Source organism: Lates calcarifer, linkage group LG8 (genome assembly GCF_001640805.2).
Source record: "Lates calcarifer isolate ASB-BC8 linkage group LG8, TLL_Latcal_v3, whole genome shotgun sequence".
NCBI lineage: Eukaryota > Metazoa > Chordata > Actinopteri > Centropomidae > Lates > Lates calcarifer.
The window spans coordinates 19,348,869-19,358,341 of record NC_066840.1 but is presented as its reverse complement, the minus strand read 5'-3'; positions in this window follow the sequence as shown (position 1 = coordinate 19,358,341).

Below are 9,473 nucleotides of genomic sequence, written 5' to 3'. Positions count from 1 at the left end.
AGCCTGTGAAGGTGGTGACCCACTTTCAGCAGCCAGGTTTCTGGGGTTTTCTGTGTGTGTGTGTGTGTGTGTTGTTTTTTTTTGTTTTTTGTTTTCCTGACCAAAAGTGTCAGAGGTAGGAGGAGCTGACACTTGACAGACACCATGTGTATCATATAAACATACACACACAGAAAAACACACACATAGATGTGACACTATATGCATGCGCAGATACACATGCATAAAAATGTCAAAATAGGGTAAACTAAATTCAGGAAACACTGTATGCTTAATGGCTGTCTTAATGGAGGGCTGGACAGTATAACCTAAAATTAGTATCATGGTTGGTTAAAATATATGGTGTGCATACACCCATTTGTGACTGTGATACCCAGGATAGATCTCCAAAACATTCAACCTGGGAACAGGTTGAACAGGCTAAAATCAACAAAGAAAGCAATTTAGGCTTAAAGTGATCTTTCAGACAATTTCATCTTAAAGGAATTCCTAGCATTGTGATTAATTGTACAAAAATGGACAGAAGTTTTGACAATGAAAAAATGACAGCTAGAGAAAGACATTCAATGCCTGCTTACACTGTTGCCTCAGCACACAGAGCAAATGTCTGTATGAAGTGGGTTTTCTTGTAGGATTAGGAATTAAGTATTTGAGAGAGAAAGGAGTGTCAGTATATAGGTGTCGTACTGATGTACATGTCTGAATCTTAACATAAAAATGTGTCTTTACAAAGTTTTGTCTAAAAAGCAATGCAATTTTCTGTGCAGATACAGAAATATGATCTAAAACTGTAAAACTCTGGAGCACAGTTCTTGTGTGGTATGTTAGCTGGAGTCAGATCTTCCACTCATAATAGCAGTGGCTGGGGGGGTATCAAAACTTCACATGAGGTTTAAAGACATTGCAAATTCTTGCAACTTAACCCACTGCCTCAAAATAAGAGCCTGTTTTCATAGACTTTTCTTTGTCTTTCCAAAGTAAAACCAAAACAGCCTTGTTCAACTTAATCCCAAACAGGATATTTCCAAGAAACATTTAACCATCTGCAGAAGCACCCAGTACTGCGTTTGAACAAATCAAGAGTAGGTTTCTTCTAAGAATAAGCGGAGAATAAATTCAGATCACATGGCAGTGCTTCACTCCATCATAGATTAATAACAGCCTGTTTTCCAAACGTTGATCCAGGAAGCTGTTTCAGAGACGACTCCTTCACATGACTTAGAGTGTAAAGGCCAATACAGGCGATCTTTCCTATTATACACACGTGGATATACAAAGCAGACAGACAGGCATACAGCCAGGATAATTGGTAGCATGTCAGTAATTGTAGAGACACAGGATTATGCATTTATCCTCCAACAGTTCTGCAATGGGACCTCTACAGCCAGATTATCTAGGTCTGCATGGTCAATACAATTTAAAGTCATACTGCTGATTTTTGACCCACTTAATCTTTTTCAGGTTTACAAAAGCATTTGGCGATCTGTAGCATGTTGCACCAGCTGCACTTTGATTGTTTTTAGCATTCACCCTGGCACTAAGTTTAAACCGAGCCTCATTTTAACTAGCGTACTGGACTCTATGGTGGACTACAGAGAAACACCATAGAGAGGTCATTAAAACATATCAGACAACAAAGATTTGCAGGTTTATAGGGCACGCAAAAATAAAGTTAACATGATAAAACAATACTTAGATCATTGTTCATGACTTTTTCTGTCCAAGTCTCTCTTGTCAATGATTGTACTGACCTTTGATGAAGGGGATTTGACAGAAATCGTTTCTCTAATGCCTTTTAAGCACAAAACTTAACTAAATAGTTAATGTGAGAGGGGAAATAGAACTTTTTTTTGTGTAACTTAAAAGTAAGTTAGGCCTAGCCAGGTTAGGGACTTGGAACACTCAACAACATTTAGGACACAGGTAGGACATGCCAGTAGGACTGTCTTTTTTTTAATCGAAATTAAAACTTTAAATTGAACATGGGGAAAAATTTACACTGACCTGTTTGAATTCAAAATGTTGGTCACTTCTTTACTCCTCATATTGACAGACAACTTCTCCTCACTCTAAATGGCAACTGTCAATCACCTCTGAGCCATGTGTGAGTTCTTTTGAGCATTAACTAATATTAACTTGACACACAGCTGCCCAGGAAACATTTAGAGACTTAGTACCCAAATTACTTTGGAACCCTTGCAACATGGGCACTATGCTTAAAAGGCTTATACTGTATCTCACACACAGCTCTTTCTACATTGAGGTAAACCTACTCAAACTAAAGCTGAGATTTGACATTTAAATATACTGTCTAATATTTTGTTTCTAATTGAATATGCTGCCGGACCAGGAGAACAAAAACTGTGTAGCTAAAAACATCTGAAAACAAAGATGAGTAGAACTCTGAGACTAGAAAATAAGTGGGTTGGTTCTCTGGTTGGTTCGCATTAGAGACATTACTGTGAGTGATTAAATTTATCCATGATTACAACAATTTCCATCCCAACAATGCCAAGTTATAGCAATACTGCATGTTATGTCTAAGGCCTTTTCTCATCAGTCTCTCATCTGGTTTGTGTTTCTACTGAATGTCAAATACACAGGTTTCAAATTCACGTGACAGGGATGATCCAGATAATAATGTTATCACAGCAATGCCATATGTGTTATTTCAGTCTTAACAGAAAACCAGATCTACTCTCTGCAGAAAATTGCTTAAAAAGTTGAAACAAACAGCTTCAGATTTGATCATAAAGCTCTGACTCATAGGTCTTTCAATGAGAGAGAGGGAAAAAAAGAGGTTAATCTTCTAACAAAGAGTGCAGCTGATAAACAGACTTTCTTTATGATGAAGATTCCAACAGCATGGCTTTTCTGGAGGCCAGATGTATATACCCTTCTTGTTTAGAAGTGATGACAGTGTTATGCAAAAGACTCTGTTTCTTCAGCATTGTATCTGGGTTACACCTCTGGTTCTAATGACTGTAAAATGGATGGAGATTATGATTCTTTCCAACAAGTGAGATGCTGTAATATCCGCAGATGCAATGATGCAGCAAATACTTTGCCTATGTTCTATGTGAATGAGTTTGTTCTTGTGCCCTTGACCTTTAATCAGCCCAATAGGAAGAGTGATTGTAACATCCAAAATGGGGACATTTTTGGTGCAAACCACGACACGTTCCTGACTTGGACAGAGTTACTGTATGTAGAGTTGTACAAAGTCATATGTTCACAGTAAATACTGGCCAAACTACTGCAGTGTTGCTGGCAAGGATAAGGTTTATGAATAACGAATGAAACAAGTCACTTAAATGCATGAATGTACATGGTGTTTGAATGTCAGAGTAAGAATGAGATTTTTCTGTTACCATAATGGTGTATCTCAACTGAGAAGAACAACTGTCCTTCACAAGGTTATTTGAGGATAATTAGGAGAGATAGGAGTGATTCATTTGACCTCCTATCCTTCACATAATGAGCGCTCCACCAGGGGGACCAGATTCAAATGAATGTTTATAATCGCTGCTACACTCACACACACACACACACAATAATATGTACTGGGGAACTTCTGCAAGGATGAACACAGTTGGATCCAAACTACATCCTGCAGCTCAATTTGCAAATTAAAAACATACAGCTAATATTTATACACCTGAATGTGTGCAAACAGCTGCTGTTTAAAGATCATCGCTGCAGCATCTTCTGTCTTCATTAACCTCCGAGCACAGGTCAGGCAGACAAAGAGGGAAAGAGACGGACAGGTACAGAAACAGAGGTGGTGGGTTTTCCTCTCAGTCAACCCCCTTTCAGCTGTCAGATTACTGGTTTGCAGTTCTCACATCCATCATCATTATTTCATTAAAAGAGAAACCTGAGAGACACCGGCTGGCAAGGTCATTTACACAGAACATAGTACAGTAACTGCTCACACCTATGAAAACAAAGTATGGACTCTATTACTCTGTCAAGACGTCACAGGAAACCAGAGGTAGGAAGAAACAGATTATGGTGTTACAGTAATCTCATTAAAATATAATAACTCTTATCTTACTGCAACCCTTCACAAATTCCAGTTACATAAAAGTGTCAGTGGATCAGATTTTTACTCGATTTTACACTATGTACGTCATATAACTGCTGTGCATTTGAGATAATAAATTGTTTCAACACTGCATAATGTATGAGGCTAGGCAAGGGCTTAGAAAAACCTTCAGAAAGTGGCGGAGTAACCAAAAACCTACAGTAACCCTCAGCAGTGATTTATACTTTGATACAGGAAGACCAGGGAGGGACAGGAAACTACATTTATTTTATTAATTGACCAACGTGGGTGATGGATTCTCAACTGTAACACAAGCCAAGTGGTTTAGTCTCATTTTAGGTATTGTATACCTGAACTGAGAAAGTTCTATTCCTTAATCAATGTAGCTTTTTTCTTTCAGTTAAAAAGACTATAAGTGTTTCAACTGTGCAAAGCATATTAGCGCTAATGAAGGCTGAACCTTGTAGAACTCGCAGCTTTTTACTCCATTTTCCCTTGAATGTTCCTCAAATGTCAGCATGAATCAAGGCTAATACCTTTTTGGCAAAAAGACATCTCAGTAGTACATAAAAAGGTTACAAAAGAAATTGGCCAGAACCAACTCTGGCAATACCACACCCACTAAAATGAGAAAGTAAAGTTAGCTAATTGTCGAGGGCATTCTGGAGTTAAGAGAGGAAACTTGTGGCTGAAAGGTCATGTGCTCAAATCTGTGATCGAACCTTTGACACCTAAACACAATCTGGCCTCCTTTTGTGTCTTACTGCATTGTTCACAGCGCTCCTGTTGATCTACACTGATTGTACAAAATATTATAAACTTATCATCTATAATACAAGGGATCAATGCAACAGTATAAGCCCCAATAAATGGAGTTTTTTTTTCCCTCAGTGAAAGCCTTTGACAAATTGAAATTTTGACTTGATGAAGACGCTAGATTAACAGTCAGGATATCATCCAGTAGTTGTTCTGGATTCTACTCAAAGACCTTGCACTACCCTTTGGCACCTCATATGCCATTCTACTGAATGTCACCACCACAAATCCCCTGATATTCATGGCTCCTGGCAGCTTTGGTGACTGTGATATTGAATTGCACCTGCTTTGACACAATCCAGGTATGAACTGTCTCAAAGCTCAAAAATCCTCCTTCCACCTGTCCAAATCCCTCATGACAGAGGGCGATTTATTGGGTGAGCCCAGCGAGGGATCAGAGGTTTCATTTGGGTTCACCTGGTCAGCCAGGTTCATGGAAACAGCAGGTGTTCCTGATAGTTTCTTTCTGCATTTGGTGTATGGCTCTGCTCTTAAGAATTGCAGGATTTCTGGGCAGGGGAGCAGCATTACCTAATGGTTCCTCAGAGAGGGACAGTAAATCCCTGAACAGAGAGGGACACCAGAAACACAAGATGATGTTCCTGGCTGACTCAGTGAAAGCTGATAAGGTGTGCAAGTGTGTGTCAGAGCATCTAGTGTGTCAGTACGCTTTTGGTGTGTGCGTGTATATGTTGTCTGTATTAAAGTCTCTTGTGTCTTGTCCTGAAATAATGCCATGAAGAAATGTCTGTATTTTTATGAGATTTCACGAGTGTGTTTTTCTTCAGTACAAATCTCCCTTCACATAATAAGAAAAACAGAAAGTCTATAAATTCTTGTTTCTGCAGACATCTGGTCCAATATCAAACCAGATCTTCACTGAAAGTTTTTGTATGTGTTCTTGCATTTTCATTCATCCTGTTCTTTATTCATGAGCACAGTCATGTCATTGCATGGCTGCACAAAAAGTGCATGATATCCACTGTTATTCGGCGCATTGGTACTTTGCCCAGTGTCATCTAAGCGTGTGTTTATCCCAGTAACATCAACAGGCCATCAATCCGGCTTTAATTTACAGAACTAACTGCCTAGAGTTTCATATGCCGCCGGGGGGAATCAGTACAAAGCATCACTGTCCAAGTGTCATTATGCAACGCCTCGGTTTTGTGGAAATCTTGTATAGTCACTTTTGGCTTTTGCTTCATTTTCACCTTGACTTTAAAGCTGACATCATCCCCCAACATGCTGAGGGAGTGATATGACCTTTATGTCTGCAGAAACCATTCGAAGCCTGTTGTGGAATTTTTTAAAAATCCGTTGGCGTCACTTGGAAATGAGAATCGTTTTTCTCTTGTGCTGCAAAAGCTATCCATCTTGACAAGTCATTCAGTGTAGTGTTGAGTATTAAAATCTTATTTCTCTTAAAGCAAGGGAGGCAATGTCTGCCAGAGGGGTGAGGTAGTTTCACTGAAGCAAACAATGGCTTGTTTAAGCAATTTTCAAGTGATGTTATCTTGATACCTCAGGAGAAATATCATTCCTATTTCACAATGTCACCACTTTAAAAATATTCCTCAAACTGCACTGAAACCAGAAAAATTATCTCACGCATTTTCACCTTTTTCTTTTAGCGAAAACCAAATTTTAAGATGGATTTTTTTTTCTGGGGTGAAAAGTATACGTCTTCAGAGATTTAAGGTTTTCTTTTGACTGCAGTGATAATTTAATATCCTCCCCTGTCTCTTCATTTCCAAACTATTAGTAACTCATCTGTATCAAAGCCTGACAGCTGGACAGACTTCTGTCCAACAGATTTCTGTTCCCCTCCGTCACTGAAAGACGTTCCAACAATCACAAGTCAAAGACCAGAGGACCTCACATTGGCCGATTCTTCAGTTGTGGGTATCCTCAGTATCGAGTATATTATTTCTAACGTGGGGAAAGATCAAGGGACTAATGTTCATTGTACCATTCTGGCTATGAAATGTCTAATTCAGATTTTATCTTCACCTAACAAAAATTGATGAGTCTGAACATATGTAGTTCATTTTCATCAGTTGCTGATGTTACTGAGCAGCTCCACTACAGCAGTGCTCAAAAAATGACCTCTCCCTTTAGAGACAATCCATGCACAATTACCACAGATGTTACATTTTAAAGCTGCCTTCATTTTCATTTATACTTACCCTTTAATTACTGATGTGGCTTTTACCAATTCAAACCTGTTTTAAATGCAAACAGCGTTTAACAAACCACAGGTCTCGTTAACATGCGAAATAAGGATTATCGTCATTAAACATACATCAACAAAGGATATCCTTGGACATCTCGGATACAGGAGATTATATTGGAAAGGCAAGTTAAATAACTGGAAAGCAGCAGCTTTCTTTATCAGATTTCTACAACAGACAGGTTTTGAGCAGGGTACTGTCAATCCAACCACTCTTGGGGGAAATTCTCCCTTCTGGGAGAAGATACATGTCCCTCAAGGTATAAAGAAATAGGTTCCTTTGTTCCAAGTGCAATAAATGTGCTTAATTTGCACAAAGCTTCAACTGAGCTGCTTGAATGCACTTAATTATGGCTACCATTCCAGTGGTTTGACACCTTTAACAAACAGATATATCTTTTTTTATTTGATTGTTTGCTGTAATTGTTGTGATCACGATCCGCTTGTCCGCTTGTAGGCTTTGTTCATGTGTGTTTTGCCCTCTGCTATAAGTCAAATCTCCCTTCGAGGGACAATAAAAATCTCTGCACATAGTACTGAATGTACAGTACTATATGCAGCAAGCATGCAAGGATTACACAACACAGCTGTGTAGCACTGTAGAAAGTTGGATTTGATCATTTTGTACTTTTATTGGATGAGTTTTTTAAAATGTTTTTCTTATTATTAATAAACGAACATATTAACTAATCATATATAATTCTTGCAGTCTTTGGGAACACACACAAACCCCAGGTTGAGATTGAGTGCCTTTCTTAAGGACAACCACACTTGATCTACTGAGTGTGGAAAACATGTTTTCTCTCTGTCCTCCTCTTTGCTTTCACCCTCTGCTTTTCCATCACAATGTGGATTTTAGTTACATAACAGAATCACCTGACTTATTTTAGTCAAATCCTACTTGAGTAATGTTTCATTATTGATGATAACTACTAAATCTAAAGCCTCTTGCAAGTGATCCATCATTAGATTGAAGGGAATACCTGCTAAAGCTTTTACTTGTAAACCCTGATGGTTTTACAATATAGGTGCATGAGGACATGACAGCGTAACAACTTCCCATCCAGCTATAGTATAAGCGGAAAAATAGAGTCATCTACCATCAGTATGTGTGTGTCCTATTCTTCCAACAAAAGGGATATCATTCTTAGATATGTTGTGACATGTTATGTAATTTCAACAACCAGTGAGCTAAGTCCTTCATCACTGAAAAACTTAAGGCAAGTTGCTGAGATACATCTAGATGTCTAGATATGATGGCCATCCATGGACAACTGTCATGTTTTCACTAACTCAGTGAGGCCATTAGCATCAAAAGGTTATTTACTGTTACACTTATCATCTCTCTTATATGTTTAATAGCTCACTGTGCAAATGTTGCAAAAGCCACACACTGGTAAGATGAGATGCTTATTGAAAATCTTTATATGGAATGGAAATCCCTGTCTGGAGGTTGAGTGTTTAACCCATTAAACATTTTCCTGTTTAGCGCCACAAAACCTCTGCATTATAGTTTTGTCCAGACCTTGATGTTAATAATTAGCCTCAATCCTCAAACCAGCATTTAATCATCATGAAGAGTCCAGTCAAGGTCTCTGTGTGCAGTACATACAAACCCTGATTGTTTTACCACATCATGTTCAGAGAAAACAGTGCAATCGGTTTACTCCAGCTGTAATCCTTTGATTACATAATCAGAATTTATAAGAACAAATCAACAACAGCAGTTTTCCAGAATACATTTGTAATGTTTAATTACTTTGGAGGCAGGCGTGTACTCTGATTTTGATTCTCATCTTTCAACCAGGACTGGGTGATAAGGCCTCAGAATATTGCAATATTTTTAGGCTACACTACACAAAATATATGATATCTCAATATTTTGAAATCTCCTCTAAAGCACTTCATACATCTTCAATTTAAACCTTTGATGCATATAATCACACCACATTTTTAACAGCTGTTAAATGAAAATAAACAACAGCATGATGTAGGCCTACATACTGCAGTCTAGCACTGAAACAAAATTATGGTACTGCTACCTTTTGTGGCAATGGTTTTGCTGCATATTTTGCAGATAGTCTCTGTTTGTTCAGCATCTTCTTTGCGATACCCAAACCACTGAAAGACAATGGATCCAGTTCTGCTTCTTTTTGGGACCATTTCATCCGCCTCTATCCTCTGCTACCGTTTCCAAACTCAACAGGTATAAACTTGCTTTGGAGCTTCATTCCTTTCACTCTCTCCAGGCTGTTTCTCTGCTCCCTTGCCAGCAGCTTGAAAACATTATGAGAAAATTTGTGCTTAATGTTTGCAATATAGTTGTTTACTACATCCCCTGCAGAAGAAGCCACAATACATAAAATATATTCAACATAT